The 24,385-nt window shown below is 36.2% G+C and overlaps 1 protein-coding gene and 1 pseudogene across 2 annotated transcripts in view; both read right to left on the bottom strand.

The window, feature by feature from the left end:
- The window catches only part of Klhl4 (kelch like family member 4), a 70,699-nt gene that overhangs the window by 33,877 nt on the left and 12,437 nt on the right, over positions 1-24,385 (bottom strand). The gene's annotated exons all lie outside the window — the stretch shown is intronic.
- Positions 19,008-20,401, bottom strand: LOC102923865 (tubulin alpha-1B chain-like; annotated as a pseudogene).

Here is a 24,385-nt window from a genome sequence, read left to right on the forward strand (position 1 = left end):
CAAAATGTTATGTAAGTACCACAAGACTTATAAGCAGTTGTACCACTGGAGCATCAAGTTTTCAATATTTCAAAACAAAGACATAAGTCTGTGTTTGGTCAGTTTAAGAAATAAGAAATCAGTACTTGAAGATGTGTAGATGAAAATGCAAATGCAATATATATAATATATTATAAATATACATATCTATCTTAAGTTATAATATGAAATAAAAATAAAATGTCTTGTTATTATTTAAAGAGAGAGTAATGAAACAAATAATCAAACCACTATTACTATAAACAAAGCCAGCCCATTTTCCTAAATTGATTTTAATAATTTTGTAGAGTTCATAAGTTTTTCACCTTCCATATTTTTAATACTATACTGTTAGGTCAGATATTACAATGAAAACCACAGCATTGGACTCTCTGTCCTTCATGATTTTCTAACCACAGTTTGTAACATGGGGGATGGGGAGTATAAGGTATCAAGAAAAGCATAGTCTATGAGATTAAAATGCTTACATTAAATGCAACCATAGCTATGTATTAGATAAATTATATTGAACAAATATTTCATCTTTCCAAATATTAATTTTATCTTACAAAATTTATATGAAGGGAATATTAATGCTTCCTTCCTTTACTGGTGACTCCACTGGCTCTTGGTGCAGACTCAGTTTTGCTCCTCCTTGTGGACCCTCTCAGCTTCCTTTCTAGCCTATTCCCATTCATTTGACTCAGCAACTGGGATCCAAAACACCTTCTACCATGGACCCCCATTGGCCGCACCAAGCTGGGACTCAAGGGAGGTGATTTTCATTACCCTTCTTTTTCTCAAATATGCTGATTCTCACTCACAGTCCTGTGACAGCCTGTTTGCAGATGTTCCTTGTGTCACTGTACCTCCATTCCCTGGATAATCTGCATTTTAATGGAGACTAAGCTTGACTATTCTGTGTAGACCTTTTATCCCTACATTCTAGCCTATCCCCATTGCTTTATGCCAGCTGCTGATAACTAGAAACATTTTCTACCAGTGGCCATTTCCAGCAGTGGCCACACCTGGCTGGGACCCAGGTTGGCAATCCATTGTCCTTTTTGTCATCCATCTCATTCTCAGCACTCTAAGATCCTGCTTGCAGATGATCCTCCTCCAAACTTTAGAGAAAAGGACAATCTACTTAATAAATGCTCCCCCCAAAAAAACCTGGATAATCCCCTGCAGAAGAATATTAGATACAGATCTCTCAGTCTGCACAAAAACCTATTCAAAGTGAATCAAAAACCTTAGCACAAAGCCTGAAATACTAAAACTGCTGGAGAAAAATATTCAATATATATATATTTAAGTAAGAAAGTTCTGAATAGAATGCTAATAAAACAGAAAATGTCCCTAATATTTAACAAACATGATAACATGAAATTATAAATCTTCTGCACAGCAAAATAAACTACTTCCTGAATAAATAGACAATACATAATAGGAGATAATCTTTGCCATCCATACTTCAAATAAGAGTTTACTATGTAGAATTCATAGTGAGTTATGAAAAATATTAAGAGATTTTTCTATTCATTTTACATATAAACCTCAGATTCCCCTGTCCTCCCTCCTCCCACCCCCAGCCTTTCCCCCCAACCCATCCCCCATTCTCACCTCCTCCAAGGCAAAGTCTCCCATGGGGAGTCAGCAGAGCCTGGTACATTCAGTTGAGACAGGTCCAGTCCCCTCCTCCCTGCACCAAGGCTGTGCAAAGTGTCTCACCATAGGCACTAAGTTCCAAAAGCCAGCTCATGCACTAGGGACAGGTCCTGGTCCCACTGTCTGGGGACTCCCTAAACAGTTCAAGTTAAGCAACTGAGAACTTATCCAGAGGGCCTAGTTCAGTACCATGGGGGCTCTTCAGTTTTGGGTCCACAATTCATGTGTATCCACTAGTTTGGCCAGTTGTCTCTGTACTTTTTCCACTCATGGTCTGCATATCTCTTGCTCATAGAATCCCTCCTCTCTAGAGTTGTGGAAAATAAATCTAGGCCCTCTGCATGTCGAGACAATTGTGTAGCTTGATCTGCTTGGGGGGCCCCCCTGGTGGTAGGATCAGAATCCATCCCTGGTGCATGAGGGGGCTTTTTGGAGCCCACTACCTATGATGGGACACCTTGTGCAGCCTTGAGGCAGGGTGAAAGGCTGAGACTTACCTCTACTGGATGTGTCTCTCCATGGGAGGCCTTGCCTTCTTGTGGGGAGAAGTGGGGGATGGGTTGGGAGGTGCAGGCTGAGGGGTGGGAGGAGGGAAGAGGTGGATCTTTAATTGGTGTGTAAAATGAATGAAACATTTTTTGTCAACCAAAAAGAAAAATAAATGTACCTGCTAATCAACTCTACTAAATAAAAGATAGTTTTCAAAAGAAGAAGTACAATAAATATTCCTAGAAGTGTTTAATATCCTTAGCCATCAGCAAAATTCAAATCAAAACTAATTTGTAATCCCATACTATCCCAACCAGAATGGCTATCATCATAAAAAATAAATAAAACAACCAAACATATGACAAAAATGCTAGTGAAAATAGCAGAATGATAAACATTTATTCAATGCTGATGGGACTGTAAAATGGTACAGTTACTACAGATATCACAATATGTTTCTGGGGGAGAATTTTCAACAACACTATTAGACATCACCTACTACACTTCTGACCTACCAGAGAAAATATGACCATTGGTGCTATGGTGTTATGACTTATAGATGGATAGCCAACCACTTTCTGATTGAATGAGAGGCCTCTTCTACAGGAAAGAACTCAAATCTGGTGCTGTAAGCCTGGTCAAATGCACATGCCTAGGCAGACAATAAGCCCTGCTGAGGTTAGGGAAGTAATATAAATAATAATAATAGCAACAACAACAATAAACAACCTAAAATAAGGCTACCTTATGACTCAGTTATATCTCTTCTTCTGGGTATATACCCAAATAACTTTATATCTTACCATACTTGCTAATCCATATTTATTGCTGCTCTATTCATAATAGCAAGGAAATGGATTCAAACTATATGCCTAGCAACAGATGAATGGATAATTTTATCCATGTGGTAATTTTATGCAAGAAATTTTATTCATCCATAGAGAAAGATGTTTCCAAGAAAATAGATATGAAGTAGATAAGCTTTGGAAATAGCTTAACAGCCTGGAATTCCACTTGGCTTAGGTTATACATACACACCTCTTCTAATAATGCATTTGACAACCTGAGATATCCTCATCCTGTTCTAAAAGTTAAAAGTATACCTGTTGGTAACCTAGGACCTCTCCTGTACTGAGGTTCAAGCACACTACCCTCTGAACAATGGAACAAGTTTTTTTCTCCACTTATGACAATCAAAATTGGGCAATTTCTCTTATAATGCATCCCTAATACTTGTGGTTAGAAATGTAAGGGAGAAAGAAAGAAAGGAAGAAAGAAAGAAAGGAAGGAAGGAAGGAAGGAAGGAAGGAAGGAAGAAAGAAAGAAAGAAAGAAAGAAAGAAAGAAAGAAAGAAAGAAAGAAAGAAAGAAAGAAAGAAAGAAAGAAAGAAAGAAAGAAAGAAAGAAAAAGAAACATAATGGGCAACATGGCCTGAAATAGTCTGGGGTACATGTATAATAAGAGTCTCTGTCCTGCAAGGGAACACTTTAAGTATCTCTTCATTGCCATATTATGTCTATGGACATTTGGGCACACATAAGTTAAAAATTGAAACATCATGGGAAAGGATAGATACATTAGTCAAAGGTTACATAATCCAAAACAAAGAACCATCCACAATATATCTCTTAGCAACCAAAGTCCTCCTTCTCTTTAATTCCACCAAAGAAAACCACTAGTGAAAATGGTAGCCTACGATTACCCTCATTTATGTAGATTGTTGTTAATTTTGACAGCATATTTCTTTCTGATACAAACTGTTGATTTGTTTCCTATATTGTTTTCTCATTATTTTTTAAATCCCTATCAGCGATTATTTCAAATTCAAGGTCAAGAAAAGCCAGCCCAGATACTATAATGCAGTAACAGATGGGACTGGAAAATATTATATTTAAGTGAGGCCATTCAGGCTCAGAAAGAGCAATAGTTCATGATATTTAATTCTTTATTTAATATGTGGATACTACCTTTTAAACTGTGTATGTATATGTATGTGTGCGTGCAGTCCTGAGTGTGGATAGATCCTCAGATATTAGAAATTATTCCATGAGATAGATAAAATGAGGCATCAAAGGAGGACCAAATTGGTTAACAATATATGTGATATGAAAGTAAAAAGGAGAATACTTGTATTAGAACATAAATGGTGGCAGGGGAAAGAGAGATAGAAGAGCATGTGGTAGGAGAGTGTGAACTTAAGCTAATTATATGTGTAAACATCACAAAACTAATATTTTCTGTGTTATGTGAAAAATTAAAGTAACAAAAATATAAAAAAAACACAAAAATAAAAAACAATTATTTCATGAATACAAACACAAAATAATCATCAACACAATTCCAAAAACCCAATATCAGCAGATTAAAAGAATACATGCAGTGACTAAGTGAAATTTATCTCATGAAAGTTGATTCAATATTCAAAAATTAGCCAATATTTAAAACCATTTAAAATAATCAAAAGTAAAAGAATGTGTCAACCAATGAAACAACACATTGATACAATCTAGTATCTATTCCTGATGAAATCAGCAAATTAGGAATAGAAATTATCTTACTCACTTGATAGGTGATTATGAAAATCAGAAGATCTTAACTTATTTAATCAGCATTGTTTGTAATAGCCAGAACCTGGAAACAACCTAGATGCTCTTCAAATGAAGAATGGATAAAAATGTGGTACATATACACAATGGAATACTACTCAGCAGAGAAAAACAATGACATCATGAGGTTTGCAGGCAAATGAATGGATCTAGAAAAAAATCATCCTGAGTGAAGTAACCCAGACTCAGAAAGACAAACATGATATGTACTCACTCATAGGAGGATACTAGATGTAAAACAAAGATGACTAGACTGCTACTCACAACTCCAGGGAGGCTACTTAGAAAACAGGACCCCAAGAAAGACACAGGGATCGCCCAATGACAAAGAAATGGATGAGATCTACATGAATAACATGGACATGAGTGGGGGTAATGTAGGGCAAGGGTCAAGAGAAAGAGAGCTTAGGGGAGCGGGAGATCCCAGCTAGATCAAGAACAGAGAGGGAGAACAAGGAATGAAAGACCATGATAAATGAAGACCACATGAGAATAGGAAGAAGCAAAGTGCTAGAGAGACCCACAGAAATCCACAAAGATACCTCCACTATAGAATACTGGCAATGGTCAAGAGAAAGCCCGAACTGACCTACTCTGGTGATAGGATGGCCAAACACCCTAACTGTCATGCTAGAAATCTCAACCAATGACTGATGGAAGCAGATGCAGAGATCCATGGCCAGGCCCCAGGTGGAGCTCCAGGAGTCCAATTGGCAAGAAAGAGGAGGGTTTGTATGAGTGAGAACTGTTGAGACCAAGGATGGATAAAGCACAGGGACAAATAGCCAAACGAATGGAAACACATGAACTATGAACCAATAGCTGAGGAGCCCCCAACTGGATCAGGCCCTCTGAATAAGTGAGACAGTTGATTAGCTTGATCTGTTTGGGAGGCATCCAGGCAGTGGGACCAGGTCCTGTCCTCAGTGCATGAGTTGGCTGTTTGAAACCTGGGGCTTATACAGGGACACTTGGCTCAGCCTGGGAGGAGGGGACTGGACCTGCCTGGACTAAATCTATCAGGTTGAACTCAATCCTCAGAGGAGTCTTTGCCCTGGAGGAGATGGGAATGGGGGGTGGGCTGGGGGGGAAGGCAGGTGGGGGAGGCCGGAGGGGGGAGAACAAGGGAATCCGTCGCTGATATGTAAAATTAAATTAAATTATAAAATAAAAAATAAAGATATGCAAAATCATAACAAGATACCACCACATATCTTTGATAATGTCTATTATCAGAAACAAAAATACCCCCCCTCAAAAAAAGAAAAGAGTAAGTATTCACAGGGAATTAGAGAAATGAGAACTCTTGTACATTTTGAGTAGTCCTGTAAAATGTGACCTTTCTGGGAAAACATGTTAACTTCTCAGATGAGTATGCAGATTTAGTGGTAATCATAGTGAACTACTCCAGATATCTAAGCACAGCAACACAGTTTTCTTCATTTTTGTCTGCCTTATTTTTTGTCAAGTTATATTTCAAAATTCATCCATGTTGTAGGGTGTATTAAGATTTTAATCCTTTTAAGGTGAGGATGACTCATCGCATGAATATATTACTTTGTTTACAAGTAAATATGTACATACATTGTTTATGTCATATATATATATATTTGGTTTTTCGAGACAGGGTTTCTCTGTGTAGCTTTGTGCCTTTCCTGGAACTCACTTGGTAGTCCAGGCTGGCCTCGAACTCACAGAGATCCGCCTGCCTCTGCCTCCCGAGTGCTGGGATTAAAGGCATGCGCCACCACCGCCCGGCTAATGTCTTATATATTTTATATTTAATGATTCTATGAAAATTGCTGTAATTATTTACTTGAGCCTCTGTTTTTAATTTTTTGAGTTAATACTTTTGCCTGATCTTGGGACTCTTTCCTCTTACTGGATTGCATTGCCCAGCCTTGATGTGAAGGCTTTTGCCTTGTCTTAATTGTATCTTGTTTTGTCCTGTTGGGCTGTCATCTCTTGGAGGTTGCCTCTTTTCTGAAGAGGAAATAGAGGGGGAGTTCATCTGGGGAAGAGGAGAAGTAGGGGGAGCTGGTAGGTATGGAGGGAGGGGAAACTGTGGTCGGAATGTGTGTGTGTGTGTGTGTGTGTGTGTGTGTGTGTGTGTGTGTGTATTCAATAAAAATATAAAAAAGAAGAATAAATAAGGAAAGTGCAAGGATAAATAAAAATTATCCAGCTCAGGCTGGCCTTGAACTCATGATCCTCCTGCCTCTACCTCCTTCAGCAAATTCTACTGCCATGAGCCACCACAACTGGTTCACAATGGAGAAACCTACAGAGACAACCAAACCAAACTAATGGGAACTCATGGAATTTAGACTACCACCTGTAGAGCATTCACAGAGTAGGCCCTCTGCATAGCAAGACAGATGCTTAGCTTGATCTGCTTGGGGGGTGGGGGTGGGGTCCTTGGAAGTAGAATCAGAATCCATCCCTGGTGCATGAGCAGTCTTTTTGGAGCCCACTACCTATGACGGGACACTTTACACAGCCTTGAGGCAGGGGGAGGGGCTTGGACCTGCCTCTACTAAATGTATCAGGCTCTGTTGACTCCCCATAAGAGGCCATACCTTCTTGTAGGAAGGAATGCGGGGCTGGGTTGGGGAGAATGCTGGAGGGATGGGAGGAGGGAGGAGGGAAATCTGTAGTTAGTATGTAAAATGAACAAAAAAAATTTCTTAGTAAAAAATAAATCTGATTACAAATCTTAAAAAAAAAAAAGTTATCCAGGAAACTCTCACTCTTTGACAATTTAAGCATCAGGAATAATGTTTTTTCCCACAACTGATAAAAACTCAAATGTTGTCCAGACCACAAAACAACTCAAATTTGTTTATCAAATGCAGCAAAGATCAAATTTATGTTTTCACAATCTGCTAATGACTAAATTATTTAACAATATCAAGAAAGATGTGGTCCCAGTAGTATGAAAAAATGTAGTGGTTTCTTCATTTGATTTAAAATAAATCACTACACAAAATAAGATCATGAAAAATAGAAAAAAAATGTTTCCTCTAATATTAGCTATGCTTAAATACTTTAAAAACATTTTCTTTAGTGTTATATAGCATTTAAATTTTATTCAATCATAGTAGTCTTATATTTTCTCTTAAACTGCAGTATACACATTCTTTACAAAATAGATATTTTCTAAGACAATTTTATATTTTTTTTCTGAAGAATATCTTTTTGCCTGGTAGAACTCCATATTTATTTTTCTTTTTTTCTTTGTGATATATATTGGTTATTTCTTATGATATCATTAAGAACTGTATATTCACTACATTTAAAATTAAAAATAAAATAATATTGAGAAAAACAGAATATAATGTCTAGTGTTTGGCTTTAAGGAGAAGTTGATGCACTTGCTAAAAGAATAAACTCTTATTACTATGAGAAATAAGAAATAACATTTAGGCAATAACTTGAAATTTTATTTGTACTTCTATTTCTTAAAATAGCTGTATTAAGGTGAACATTTTTGTCAATTAGTAAACACAATGTGCTTTCAGAACTTCAATTTCACAGCACAGCACAGTAGCATTCAAAAGCTCACATCCACACACTTCTCAATGAATCATATTACTTTAAGTGCTATTGGGAACTAAAGTACATAGAGAACTGATTCTCAAATTGTCTACTTACCTTTCTCTCCTCTGGCATCAACAAAAATTTGGTGTTTGGTCTACAAGTATAGCCCTTCAATCCACAAAATCAATAACAAAGTTCCAAGAAAATGATTATAAAAGAAGGGTGGATTGTAATATATGGCCTGAGGAGTTCCTTTAGCAAGAGGAAGAGTTCCCACTTTTAGGATGACTAATACTCATGTACATCTGTGTACCCAAATAAAGATACATTCCGATTTTTATGTAAAAATTCTGTTTTTGTAATATATTCTCTACTTTTTACTAAATAGGTTGTCTGTTATCTGAAAATATTAAAATGTGCATGAAAGAACAATTATAATCAAAATGAATATTTTAAAAGAAAGCTCTAGACACAAATTAATATTTCAAATAAAAGATTCAGTTACTGGGTATATAGAGCAAATTAGTTTTTACAGTAGAACATTAAAGTTTATTGTGCACTTGACATAAACCAATACAAAAGGAAAGCATGTTGTCATAAATTTTATAAAACCTTAAGTGTACAAGTTCATTGTGAGGGAGACTATTTCTTGCTGAATCATTGAAATAATAAATATTATTTTACTCAAAGAGAATTTCTTTGACTAGAGTCATATAAGTCAGCAAGATTTTCATATAAAAGTTTCTCAGTGGCCAACAATGAAATATGAAGGCAATAAATAAATTATAAATTCAACAAAGGTATTAGTTTTAATTACCACATTGTAAAATTCATTTATTAATGCATCTTGATGATATAACAGAGACAGAATTATATAAATCCCCTACGTAGAAAATTACAATTTTCCATAGCTCATTGGCTTTCAAACATTGACCAGCTCTATCTATTGAAACGATTATATTAGTAAAATGCTGGCAAAATGTTTAAACAACACCAGTTCCTTCAGCCAAAACCCAGAATTCTTCTAGTAAGCCTAGTACCCAGGTTAGAATATTTTATAAAAATAAATCCATCCCTGGTGCATAAGCAGGCATTTTGGAGTCCACTACCTATGATGGGACACTTCACACAGCAGGGGGAGAGCCTTGCACCTGCCTCTACTAAATATACCAGGCTCTGCTGACTCCTCATGGGAGGCCTTACCTTCTTGTAGGAGGGAATGGGGGGTACGTTAAGGGGGGGGCTGGAAGGGTGGGAAGAGGGAAGAGGGGGATCTTTGATTGGTATAAAAATTAAATAAAAAAAATTAATAAAAATTAATAACAAAAATAAAGCCATATCTGCTTGATTTTGATATAATACTTTTTATTGTTTGTCTTACTTAGGGCTTCTATTGTTGTGACAAAACACCATGACAAAAAGGAACTTGGGGAGGAAAGGGTTTATTTGGCTTAAACTTCAGCATTGCTGTTCATCATCACAGGAAGTCAACACAGGAACTCAAACAGGACAAGATCCCTGAGGCAGGAGCTGATTTGGAGGCCATGGAGGGGAGCTTCTTATTGGCTTGTTTCCCATGGCTTGCTCAGCCTGCTTTCTTATAGAAGCCAGGAACATCAGCCCAGGGATGAGACTATCCACCATGAGCTGAACCCTCCCTCATTGATCACTATTTGAGAAAATACATTACAGCTGGAACTCAAGGAGGCATTTCCTCAGCTGAGGCTCCTTCCTGCTGTGGATATCACTCTATATAAATAAAACTCTGATGGCCAGTGACCAGGCAGGAAGTATAGGCAGGACAAAGAGAGAGGAGAATTGGGGAAACAGGAAGAAGGAGGAGAGACACTGCAGCCACCGCCAGGAGAAGCAGCATGTGAAGATGCTGGGAAGCCACCAGCCACGTGGCAAGGTATAGATTTATAAAAATGGGTTAATTTAAGATAAAAGAACAGTCAGCAAGAAGCCTGCCACGGCCATACAGTTTATAAGTGATATAAGCGTCTGAGTGATTATTTTATATGTGGATTGTGGGACTGCGGGGCTTGGGGAACCTGGAGAGAAGCCCTCCGGCAACACCTTCCTTTGATGACTCTAGCTTGTGTCAAGTTGACACACAAAACCAAGTACAACTGACAACTTGTCAACTTGACACACAAACAAATCACTATTAAGTCACAACCCTTCCTTTTTTTATTTGTCCCCAAGATCTTAAATAACTTAGAGTCAGACAGTCTTTACAAATTCAAACACATTTAAAATTTCAGTTACTTTAAAACAGCTAACTCTGAAAAAATCCTGTCTTTTAAAATTCAAGTCTCTCAACTGTGGGCTCCAGTGAAATTCTCTTACTTCAAAAGAAAGGAAAAAAAAAAAAAACAGGGCACAGTCATAATCAAATCAAAGCAAAACAAAATTCTAACTGGCCAATATCTGGGATCCACTCACAACCTTCTGGATTCCTCCTGCAAAGGACTTGAATAACTTCTCCAGCTCTTCCCTCTGCAGCAAATACAGCTTGTCTTCTAGGCTCAGGCTGGCTCCACTCCACTGCTGCAGCTCAGCTGTTCTTGGTGGTCATCTGGCATCTCCAAAATGTTTGGGTCCCTTGCTGCAACTGGGCTGCACTTTCACCAAAAGCCTCTCATAGGCTCTCTATGTTGCCAATACTTAACTTCTTCCTTCAGTCCTGGGCCTTCAACTGCTACTGAGGCTGCAACTTCACCAATTGCCTTTCCTGGACCTTCACAGTGTGAACCCTCCACTTCTCTCCATGACCCCTTCATGCCTTCAAAACCAGTACCACCTGGGTGACACTTGCACATTACCAAGTCCAGCTACTAGAATGAGGTACAACCACAACCACCTCTGGAACATGCTCAGGTCTGTCACAGCAACATCCCACTATGCTGGTACCAATTTGTATTAGGATTTCTATTACTGTGATAAAACACTATGACCAAAAAGCAAGTTGGGAAATAAAGGGTTTACTTGGCTTTAGCATTGCTCTTCATCACAGAAGGGAGTCAGGACAGGAACTGAAAAAGCAGAATCCAGGAGTCAGGAGCTAATGCAGAGGTTATGGAGGGGAGTTGCTTACTGGCTTGCTTCCCATGAGCTCAGTCCACCTTCTTATAGAACCCAGGAACACCAGCCCAGGAATGTCAACACCCTCATGGTCTAGTCCACCCCCCATTGATCACTAATTGAGAAAATACATTACAGCTGAAACTCAAGGAGGCATTTCCTCAGCTGAGACTCCTTCTGACAACTTTAGCTTGTGTCAAGTTGACACACAAAACCATCCATTTCTTTGTGCCTTTCACATATTAATTACTTATACTTTCAAGCATTTATTACTTAAACTTGTGGTGATTGGTAATGGATTCACTGTTGAATTCTCTAATAAGTCACAACTTTAAACTATTTACTGAGGGGTGGAAAGAGTATAAGAGACAAAAGGGAATGTAGGACACCAGGAGAAAAAGTCCCTCCAAATCAACATGACCAAAGCTCATATGAATTCATGGAGACTAAAGCAGCATACACAGGGATGCACAAGTTGTTACTAGGCCATCTAAATGTATATGATGGCTTTCAGTTTAGTGTTTTTGTGGTACTTCTGAGTGTGTGAATGAGTGAGTCTGATTCTTATGATTTCTCTTGTAGGTTTGCCTTGTTCAACTTCAATATTATGGTTTTTATTTTATCATACAATATTTTATTTTGTTAAACCAAACCAAACCAAAAAAGATTTACTAAGAATATTCTATGTACCAAAAAAATGGGACATACAAGATTTTACTTCTTTTGGTGCTTTTACTGTGGAATGAAGAGAGGCAGAGACACATGTAAATAAGTAAATATGTAAGATAATTTCAGCAGTGACTAGTGCTGTGAATACATTAGAGAAACACTATAGTATGGAGAACAATTAGAAAAGTCGGTCTTGAATTAGTTGAAGGGGAAGGATAGAACATGGCATATTAATAGTCCATGTTGTTGATGAAATTATAAATGATAATCCTGGGATTCATTTCCATGATGAATGGTGAGACAATTTATTGAGAACAATACTAGTTTTATATAAAAGCAGAGCATAGAATCATCTGATATGTAGGCATTATAAAAATTTAATGTTCAATGCTGAACCTCTCTTAGAGATGGTATTTTAAGAGATGGAATACGTAATAGGTTATCCACACCTAAGTGGTAAGCCCTAAACATGTATAAATGAGCAATATTAAATGAACTCAGCATGTGGTATTTAAATTTATATATGTACATACAATTAAATGGTAGCAATTAAATGAGAAAATTCCATGAATTCATGAGGAAGTGTGGGACAGACACAGGAAGAAGGGGGAAAAAGTGGAATGAAAGTGACATAATTATAACACACATGTATGAAATTTCAAATTTTAAATTGAAAAAAAAATAGTCTAAACCCCCAATGCGCTAAAACTAAATGTATAATACCTTGCCCAAAAATGTAAAAGAAATTCATCACACAATCCCAATGTTCCTTCAGTATTTTGGACATTACATAGGATATTAACAGTAAGAGACCAAATAATGTGAAAAATTAGATGAGGTAATTTAATGTTGAATATTAAAGAAAAATGACAGTAAGTAAAATAATGAGATCTTAGTGTTCAGCCCTAAACAGGATATTTATACCACCTCATCTAAGGCTCATAGAACATTTCAGAATAGAATAGGAAGAATGTAAGAGCTAGAAGGTAGAACATATGTAAGATACTATCTTCAGGGCATGACATCACCACTACAAATGTAGTCATACAACAGGCCCTTGGCATGGAGGCTACTATGAGACTGTGTCGGTCAAACGTCAGTCATAGATCAATGGGAGGTTCAGGAAGCATTTTCTCTCTGTGTAAATTAGGCAACTGATGGGCTCACCAAGCTCTAGTATACATTTCTACCCATCAGACTCCAGTATATAATTCCAAACAAGTGGCCATAAGGAAAGTACATGTTAAAATCAGAGGTCACACACTCAAAAACAAAAGAGGATAGATTTGGGAAAGGGGCTTGTACTGAGTAGGAAGATAATAGGGGCAGGAGCAAGAAAAGAGTCAGGGAGGGGAGGGAGCTAGGGTATTCTGAATACATTACATACATGTTTGAAATTGCCAAAGGACACCCAAGTTAACTGAATGAAAAAATTAAAAATTAGAGTTGTGGACTGACTATTCTTAGATCAGCTTGACACACAAACTAGTTTTATATGAATGGAAGGAATCTCAACTGAGAAGATGCCTTCATAAGATCCAGATATAGGGCATTTTCTTAATTAATGATTGATGAGGGAAGACCTAGTCCACTGTAGGTGGTTCCATCCCTTTGGAGGTGGTCCTGGGTTCTATAAGAAAGCAGGCTGAACAAGCCAGGGGAAGCAACAACTCTCCATGGTCTCTGCATCAGTTCCTGTCTCCAGGATCCTTCCCTATTTGAGTTCCTGTCCTGACTTCCTTCAATGATGAACAATGCTGTGGAAATTTAAGTCAATAAACCTTTTCCTCCCCAACTATCTTTTTGGTCATGTTTTTTTTTTTTGTTGTAGCAATAGAAACCCTAACTAAGGTAAGAGATAGAAAGTTCTTAGTGACTGTGGTGGTTTAAATGAAAATGGCCCCCATGGCTCAAAGGGAGTGGTACTATTTGAAAGAATTAGGACTTGTGGCCTTGTTGGAGTAAATGTGGCCTTGTTGGAGGAACTGTGTCACTGGTGGTGGGCCCAATGACTCACTTTCTTTTCCTGCTGCCTTCTGACCCAGATATCGAGCTCTGAGCTCCTTCTCTAGCATATGTCTGCTTGTGTGCCTTTGAGTTCCTGCCATGATGATAATGGACTAAACTTCTGAACTTGTAAGCCAGCCTCAATTAAATGTTTTCCTTATTAAGAGTCACCATGGTCAGGTGTCTCTTCACTGCAATAGAAACTTTGACTAAGACAATGACAACCAATAACAGATTAATTAATTAATTCAATTTTAAGATCTTCTCACAATTAAGACAATTTATTATGTGAATGAATGATAGCAAATATGCTTGTGACATACAGTGAATAAAGTGTGAATTTATAAGAGAGAAATAATTATTGAATAACGTATATTCAAATATAAATGTGATGGCAATGAATAATAACCCCAATTATAATGATCTTAGAATATTATTTTATTCTAAAACAAAGAATTGCAAATACCCATGTATCTTGAGAAGATATAATGGGCACACGACTAATTCTAAACCATGACATCTAAAGCTAACTAGTGTGACACAGTTTTGTAAAAGTCAAATATTGTTCTTAACTATTTTAATGGAACAACCTCATTGTCCACAACTAATGTTTTTTTTCAATATGTATTATATTATGAGAACTATTAGAGAAACTTATTAATATATATATGTGCGTGTGTGTGTGTGAGAGAGAGAGAGAGAGAAAGAGAGAGAGAGAGAGAGAGAGAGAGAGAGAGAGAGAGAGAGAGAGAGAGAGAGAGAAACAGAGAGGAGAGAGTTTAAATGGAATTACCCTATAATGGAGATACAGTGATATATATATATATATATATATATATATATATATATTAACTCTTTTTAAGTTTTTGATTAATGAGTTCCTACAGACACAATCCCAATCATGACAGCCTATTCTCATTGCTCCTGGTTTCCCTCTAGAATTCGATTATAAGACCAAATTGCTAAACATACCACATATCTGTGTCATAGAGTATGAAGAAATCAAGTTGGTAATGATCTGTAAGCTTCATTCCTACTCAATATCTTTCATAGCACTGGAGTGTTCTATGCATGCTACTAGGGAGGTAAGAGTAATCAGTAGTCTTACCTTGTGCAATCTACAGTAACAGCTGAGATAGCGAGATATTTCCATTGGTATAATAGTGTCATAAAATTATGAAAATAACAAAACACTTTCTAGTTGGATTTAAATCCAGATCCATGAGCTAGAACACATGTCTAGTACTATTAACTGGTCCAAAAGTTCCGTGCTGTTTAGGTCATAGACCTTAGAGGAAAACCTAGGACTACTATTCTGCTAAGTGGACATAAAATAATCTCTCTCCTATGTTGTTAACTTTATACACACAGATTATTGGCTCTCTCTATCCTCATTGGAGAAGATTCATTTGGGTAGTCAAAATCTCAGCATGAATGGAGGAGAGGATCATCAATTCCCACCCTTATCTGAGAAACATTTTGCAATTGATGGCTGTTGGGGAAGGGACATTCCATTTTCTTTAGAGACTGGGCTCTGAGAGGCTACAGTATATGGTTCCACACTCATGTCCATAAAGACAGCACTGAATGGGAATCATTGAGTACTAAACAAAAGGGAAAACATGAAGTTCAGAGGTAAAAGAGAAGGGGGGATATAGGAGAGGGATTGGAGTGAAAAAGGAGAGCAAATTTGATTCAAAATTATATCATGTATAAATATTAAATAAAATATTTTTTAAAATAAAGCTTTAAATGGTCTTTTCCTAAATGTCTACATTGAACAATAATTAAACTTACCTACCTAATGTCTGCCTTTCAGTTTGCAAATTTCAACCCTCTTTTGCAATAAGGCAGAATATAAAGAAATGGATTTATGAATAAGGGGATTGAAATTTGTGGAAACAGCAAAATTAATACATGTGTGCATGTATGTAATTATCAGCAACATCTGGAGAGGGTTTATAGTATGGAAGGAGGATACTAGATTTGGTAATATGACAAATGAGTGAGAGTATATAATATATATTTATAACTCACAAATTTAAAAATTGGTGACAATCATAACTTGTTTTATAATGCTGAGTATAAAATTGAACAGTAAGTTTGTCACTGTTCTTTGAACTGTAAAGCTATCTCATCCATTGAGTTATACTTTTCCTAGAATTTGTTCATAAACTATAATGTAATGTTATTTTTTAACATGATAGATTATTCTAAAACAATTGCTAGATATAATAAGTTCAAATATATGAAATGGGGTAATATACTTGCTATGAACAGTTCACAGTATAGTGTGGAATACAAGTGACAAAAAGACTATTACAATAATTAGATACTTAGCATGATTTCTCTACTGTAATGTGCAGACTATGGAGTATTGCTGATAACAGACCCTTATATATAATTTATTATAAATGAGTGCTATCAAATTCAGAATAAATCTAAAATGAAATATCCAAGAAGAAAAGAAGTATGAACAAATAGTATAAATTTAAATATGGGAAGGATGTAAGGCGTATGGGTTTTCAAATTTTGCAAATAGCCAGAAAAAAAACAATGAATAGATAATACAACTGTGTGTTAGAGAGGAATAGGTTTATGGAAGAAGTAGAATCTATTCTGGCTGAAAGCACATGACATGGCTGATTCATACATGAACTCACATTAGCTGTAGCTGACTTCATAATTTCTGCATCAGATCACACCATTCAAATTTCCAATATGAACTAGGGGAAGGGCTCAGCAGTCTTCTCCCCTAGCTGAGGAACTAGTGGAACTTGATGTCTGCTCAGGGAAGTAGAATCAGCTTTCTTTGAGGCTGCAGCTGCCAGTAGGTTTTCTATGCCCTGGTGGGTAGTCCCACAGTCACTAATATATGGGAAGCAATAGTTGGAGTAGGGGGATAATTATATAACTAGATATCTAGATACTCCACATAGGCATGCCCAGAGGTTGTCTGCTGGAAGATTCTAAACCCTATGAAGATGATACTAAATATAATCACGTATTAATTGCAGCATTATCCACAAATAGGGAAACACCTAAATTAACAAAGATGGTTTAATGGATAAATCATGGTTTATTCATCCAATGGAATATTATTCAGTGCTGAGAATCCTGTGATGTGAAATATGCATAAATTTGAATTATTTTGTGCTAGATAGAATTATGCAACAACAGCAGAACAAATACTACATTATTCAACTAATATGGTATATCCTCAAGAGACAATCTCATAGAAAGATGGAGTGGAACATTAGTTGCTAGGAGGTTATGGGCAATGGCAACATGGAATTGTTCCAGATTGGGTGTAAAGTTTCAGTAATACAGAAAGAATAAATTACAGAGATCTGCTATATAATATCATTCTATAGTATTGTACATTTACATTTGTTAAGCATTTAGAACTAATTTTAAGAATACTTGCCACAATACAATGAGCCAGTAACATATGGAAAAGTATATTTGTTGTTTACAAATGAACATGTTCCTATTGAAAGTAGTAACAGAAAGGCCATGGCTATTTACAGCTAAACAAAAGACAATGACAGCCTTGAAAGAGAGGAAGTAATCTCCAAAAATAAATGCGGGAAATCAGCTAGATGTATGAGGGCAGAATATCTGGGCTGTGAAATGTTTTTCTACTAGTCTTTAAGTAATTCTTTGCTTACCTAACTTTATGTTATGAGGAATTTTAAAGGAAGAATGAAGTAATATTGTGATAGGATTCTAAAAATAAGTGCTTGTTGGCAATATTACCATTAAGTAGTGTGATTTTATTTTTATACAAATGCATTCCCTGTATACATAAAAGAGCTAGTCATTTATGAAAGTAGTAGGTACCTAAATTATATACTTCAAATGAGAAGTATATATTTACACACACACACACACACACACACACACACACACACACAAACACATACACACACACTCATTAGTAGATAACATACTGGGATTAAAAGTTTAGCTCTTGCAAGCTTTTTTTCCTAATTTAGTTAAACATGTTATTTATGACTTTTGGGATATACTGTTATTTAGAACTTACTACTGTATTATTATAGTTATTGGTATACACTACTTGTTCTTCCCTAGAATGGAAACAAATAGAAAGCAAGTTTTTAAGATGTATTTTCCATTTTGACCTTTCATACATTTATTATACATTTTACAAATATCTATTGAACTTAAGTATCACGTATGGAAATATGTTCTGCATGCTCTTTTACTGTTTTATATTAGTGTAAAACAACTTGCAGGCAGCTTATTTTAGTTTAACAGTGTTCAGAGCATCCTGACATAACAAAGTGAGTCTAAATGCAGTGTGAAATCGAAACACTTCTAAAAGAGTAAGCAAGAGTCATCTACTGAGAATTTTAAGAAAGTTCAAAGCTCTAAGGAACTCAGAGAAGTCTGCCAACTTGAGAGTACTTTTCGTGTCTTTCTAATCTGGCAATATTAATTTTGTGTCTCCCAGCATGCTAGAATAGTTACAGTTTGTGGGCTAAATAAGACAAGCTAGCTATTTTTCATGAAGCATGAATTATGATTCTATTTTATAATTTTTAAATGGACTATGGAAAATTTAAAATTCAACTTATGTAAATATAGTTTTATTGAAATTAATTCATGTACAATTGGCAAAGTTGAACAGATGACCACAAAACCTTAATATTTATTCTTTGTGTTTTTATAGAAAAAAATAAATTTACCTGTGTTCTAAAACATTTGCTAAATTCATTTTTTCAGGATGTGCTTCTAGAACACATAGAAAAGACTAAAATAACATTTATTATCATGTCTTATGCATTTGATAATTCATTTAATATAATATAAACAAGGCAATGATGGAATAAGATAATAATTCAATTTCTTTTTTTAAATGCTTTTCTTTGAGACATCATGAAAACCCTTTAAGGAACATATATACAAGATAAACATCACCACAGAATGAAAATAACATAATTGGAGACATTTATGATTGTCAGCTATGTTGAAGGTGAAGTTCTGGGAATCTGAATCACTATGGGGCTAAAAGGAATGGTAAGTATTCCTCTCCTTGTTCCCCACCCTCTCCTTCAAGAGAATCCACACCAACCTCCTGATAAACTTTTCTAGGGCAGCCATGTCATTAAGAAGCTCAGCAAATTCCCCTTCCTCTGCGCCCTTGCCAACATATCAGTGCACAAGGGCTGATCATTGGCATACATCAGGTCGAGCTTGTGGTCGAGGTAAGCCTAGGCCTCAGCACTTGCTGTGGTGTTGCTCAACATGCACATAGCTCTCTGTACCTTGGCCATCTCCCCACCGTGTACCATAGTGGGAGGTTGATAATTAATGCCAATTCTTAAGCCAATGGGGTACAAGTTTACAAACTAGATGCTGCTGCACTAGGTCTTGATGGTTGCAGTGGCAGCAGTGACATCTGTGGGAATCATATCACCACTGCACAGGAGGAAGCTGATAGAAAGGGTCACATTTCACCATCTGGCTAGCTGGCTGAAAGTAGGCATTGATGATCTTTGCTACAGAAAGCTGCCCTGGTTAGACTTTCTCAGCTTAGATAACAGGAGCATATGTGGCCAGCAGGAAGTGGATTCAATGGTAGGGCACCAGATTGGTCTGGCATTCTGTCAGACCATCATTCAGGGACCCATCAGATAGGAAGGAAGTTGTGATGGAAGACACAATCTAGCTAAAAAGGCAGTTAAGGTTAATGTATGTTGAGCCCTCAATATTGAGGTTTCTAAGACGGATACCATAGATGGCATCTTTGTCTACTATGAAGGCAAAATCAGAATGTTACTGGGTGGTATGGGTGATGAGTATGGAATTGCAGGGCTCAACAATGGCAGTGGAAACCTAGGTGCTGGGAAAATGGAGAACTCCATCTTGAACTACTTTCCATCTTCAACAGAGAGCCACTCCATCATCAGGGAGGTTGAACCCAGAGACAGTTCCCCTCCCAAAGCTATGGAAAACTAGGAAGCCCTGAATACCTATGCACTAGTCTCTCAGCCTGAGAATTTGGTCCAAGACAAGGTTAATGATCTTTTTACCAGTGGTGTAGTGGCCACAGGCATAGTTATTTGCAACATCTTCCTTGCCGGTAATGAGCCATGTGGGGTGGAAGAGCTGGTGGTAGATACCAGTATGAACTTCATCAATAACTGTGGGACCCATGTCTACAAATACTACCCTGAGCATATGCCTGCCTGTGCCTGTCTCACTGAAGAAGGTGTTGAAGGAGTCATCTCCTCCCCCAATGGTCTTGTCATTTGGCAACTTGCCATCAGCTGGATGATATGTTCCAGGTATTACAGCTATGAGCAGGCATTGTTGATCTGGACACCAGCCTAGCCAACGTATATGGAGATTCACTCATGCGTGGTAGTTACAGGATAAGAGGCCAGGGTGACAGATGTGGATACTGTGTCCAGTTACACTCCCCAACAAGCTAAGAGTACAGTTAAGTAACATAAGAAATTGTTGAATTATTTTGTTTTTTTTTATGAGAGCTGAAATTCAAGTTATCTTAATTTGGGAGTAAAACTTACATAATAAATTTATAGTTTTTCTTTTGATTTAGAAGAATTTAAGTTTATACATATTTTATATGCGATTTTCAAAGAATTCTCCAACTTTGGCATTTCATTATTTTTAATCAATCAATTTATTTATTCATTTTACATCCTGACTACAGCCTCCCTTCCCTCCTCTCCTCCCACTTACTCCCACCTTTCCTCACCCTCCCAATCCACCCCTCCTCCATATTCACTCAGAAAGGGGCAGGCCTCCCATGGACATCAGCAAAGCATAGTGTATCAAGCTGACATAAGACCAAGCATCTTTCCCTGTATTCAGGTTGAATTTCTTATATTCCATTCACTGCTTGGATTAATAGAAAATATTAGTTTTTAAACATTATTATTCCAGAAATTAATTTTAGCAAATGGTGTTTATAATAGACTAGATTATAGAAATCTCTCCAAATGAGAAATGAAAGGCTTATAATAATAACAATTACTTATCACTCTATAGAATAACTCAGTGAATCAGAAATGACTAGGAGGAATTTTTCCTCACTCCAAAGCAATGCTGGCTAAATTTCCTTAATTATTTTAATTTTCATAAAATACAGATGAGGCATTCTAAAATTATTCAGACATGTGAACTCATAATGCTAACATTTACTGAGCACTTTTGGATAGGGAAATATTCCAAAATTTCTCAATTTATTGTCTCTGCAAATACTCCACATAGTCATATGAAATATTTATAGCTGCACTTCATTTCATAGATGATAGAAATTGAGGCTCAAGGAGATTAAACAGTTCAATGGAGTTCACAACAGCATTAAATACCAGAAACTGGCACTTGGAATTAGATACTTTGCAAAGGCACTCAATCATACTTTTCTATATAGACTTTGCAAGAAGCACACATTTCATTTGGAGGGCAATAGCTTTTATGTTACCTATAATAAACATTTTTGGAAGTTGGTTTCCTTAATTTAAAAATAAATTCCATTGCTTGTGTCGACTAATTATTTATTCATTTAGCATATTAGAAATCTGATCGAAGTGTTTTCTTCTTCATTCTGGTAGCTTTATAAAAGCAGTGATGACTACAAACTGACACAGACTAGGAAATCAAACAACTAACTACAATGTCACACTTTGTCTGTTATCCATAACAATTATTAATCTCTACATTTGGAGCCAGTAGCAAAGTGAAAAAAATCCGAAGTTGGGAGGAAAACTGGCTTGGATCTGCTTAGCGACAATAGATATTTATAAGTCAGCTAAGAATTGACTATGGTAAAGCTGTCTTGAAATTCTGAGATATTGATTCAAGAAGCTAAACTTAACAAATTCCCATTTTGACTTTTTTAATGTCAGATCATAGTGAAAATTAGAGATGTATTTATATAATTGTATATGATTTCAGTATTGTTTTAGGTAAAGATTACTTCACCATTGTTTATTCCTTGTTATTAGGTAATCTGCACATATGGAATCTCAAATAACTGGTTTCACATATTAGAAAATATCCCGAGATAATTTTCAGTTACAATAAAAGTCTGTTAATTTGCTAGAATTATCTATATTTCAGTGTATCTATACTTTAAAATTTGAGAATTATTTCCATTTTTCCTGAAAAAATCAAAGAAATTGAACTTCAAATATGTACATACCAAGTCTTTGCTCTCCAAATGTCTGCAAATTTTACCTTGCAATGGCTTTCCCCTCCATACCTTCTAACTGCATCATGGAAACCAAAACTAAGTAGTAAATGGTAATGAAATGCCACTTGATTGATAGAAATATGCCAAGAGAATACTGAATAATAAACTACTTAGTAAGAAACATTATTGCATCTATAATGGCAGATATGAAGATTCTAGCCACTACCAGAATCTGATTAACACAGTGACACAATGTGAATTTTTGATGTGAAAAACTGTGTATATGATAATAATATCATAGTAATGGAGAGAGCTGTAAAAGACAACAAATCAAGTTTTATATTATTGTTAGCAGCCATAAAGTGTAAATTTGTATATTAGCTATATCAAACACACAAGATTATGGAGAAATTAGAAAACCATGTTGTGCTGGGCAGTGGTGGCACATGGCTTTTAATCCCAGCACTCAGGAGGCAGAGGCAGGAGGATCTCTGTGAGTTCGAGGCCAGCCTGGTCTACAAAGTGAGTTCCAGGAAAGGCACAAAGCTACACAGAGAAACCCTGTCTCAAAAAACAAAAGAAAAAAAAAGAAAACCATAATGTATTAACAAAAGAGATATATTTATTTTAGTATAGAGAAGAGACATTAAAACAATAATATTCTCTGGGCAAAAACTGGATAGATAGATAGATAGATAGATAGATAGATAGATAGATAGATAGATAGATAGATAGATAGATAGATAGATAGATTGATGCCATTTATTAGAAATGATTGACCTGGGTGTGGTGGTGTATGCCTTTAATCCCACTCAGAAGGCAGAGGCAGACAGATCTTTGTGGGCTCAAGGTCTGCCTGATCTACCTAGTAAGTTCCACTAAATAGTAAAATTCCACTACAGGCACAGCCAAAGTACATAAAAAGACACAAACAAACAAGCAAAAAATGAAAATAAAAGAAAAGAGTGAAAAGGACACTGAATTTAGAAGAAATTATTATGCCCTCTGTATTTCTCTTTATGGAATGCAGTAGATGATATATAATGCTGAGAATCCTCAGGAATTGCAAATTACTGAGATGATAGCATCAAAATAATCTAAACACAAAATGATTAGAATGTCCAACCATTACCACATATGAGCATTCCTATTTATCAATATTTATACAAAATAGACAGAATACAATTTTTGTATTCTTAATTATTTTAATATTTGTTAATCTCATGAAATTATTACAAGCAGTTATATCTATTTTAGGTATACTCTTTTAAGTTATTTTTAATTTGTTTTGTTTTATCTTTTTAACTTTTATTCTTTTCTCATACATTACATCCCAACTGCAGGTTTCCCTCTCCCTCCACTCCTCCCAGTCCCTCCCCCCACATCCCTTCTTCCCCAGATCAACTCCTCCTCTATTTCCCTTCAAAAAAGAAAGAGAGAAAGAAATAAAAAGAAAGAAGAAAGTAAGAAAAGAAAAGAAAAAAAAGAAAAAAGAAAAAGCAGGACTCCCAGGGATATCAAGGTCCAGTTACATCACTCTTGGGCGTATACTCAAAGGACTCTACATCTTACTACAGATGTATTTGGTCATCCATGGTCATTGCTGCTTTATTCATAATAGCTAGAAATTGGAAACAGCCTAGATATCCATCAACTAATGAACAGCTAATGAAAATGTGGCACATTTATGTACAGAGATATTATTCATATGTTAAGAAAAATGAAATTATGAAATTTGCAGATAAATAGATGGAAAGATACTCAACCATCCTGAGTGAGGTAGCCCAGACCCAAGAAACACATATTCCTTTTTCCTCTTATTTGCAGATATTAGCTTTTAAGCTTTAGGCATGTATGTTTCAAACATTTTAACCACAGAGTTTAGGTAACTATTAAGGAGCACTTTCAAAAAAAGGGAAATAGAATATAGTCCCATAAAGAGATAAAGGAGAAAGGAGAATAAGGTGGTTAAATGGGGAGCAGGATGGGAAGGTAGGATAAAAGAGAATAAAAGGAAAAGACAAAATACTAAAGGTCTTTTGAAAAGCCATATGAAAGCAAACTATTTTAGAAGATTCCTAACACACACACACACACACACACACACACACAC

The sequence above is a fragment of the Peromyscus maniculatus genome, chromosome X (genome assembly GCF_049852395.1).
Source record: "Peromyscus maniculatus bairdii isolate BWxNUB_F1_BW_parent chromosome X, HU_Pman_BW_mat_3.1, whole genome shotgun sequence".
NCBI classification, from domain to species: Eukaryota; Metazoa; Chordata; class Mammalia; order Rodentia; family Cricetidae; genus Peromyscus; species Peromyscus maniculatus.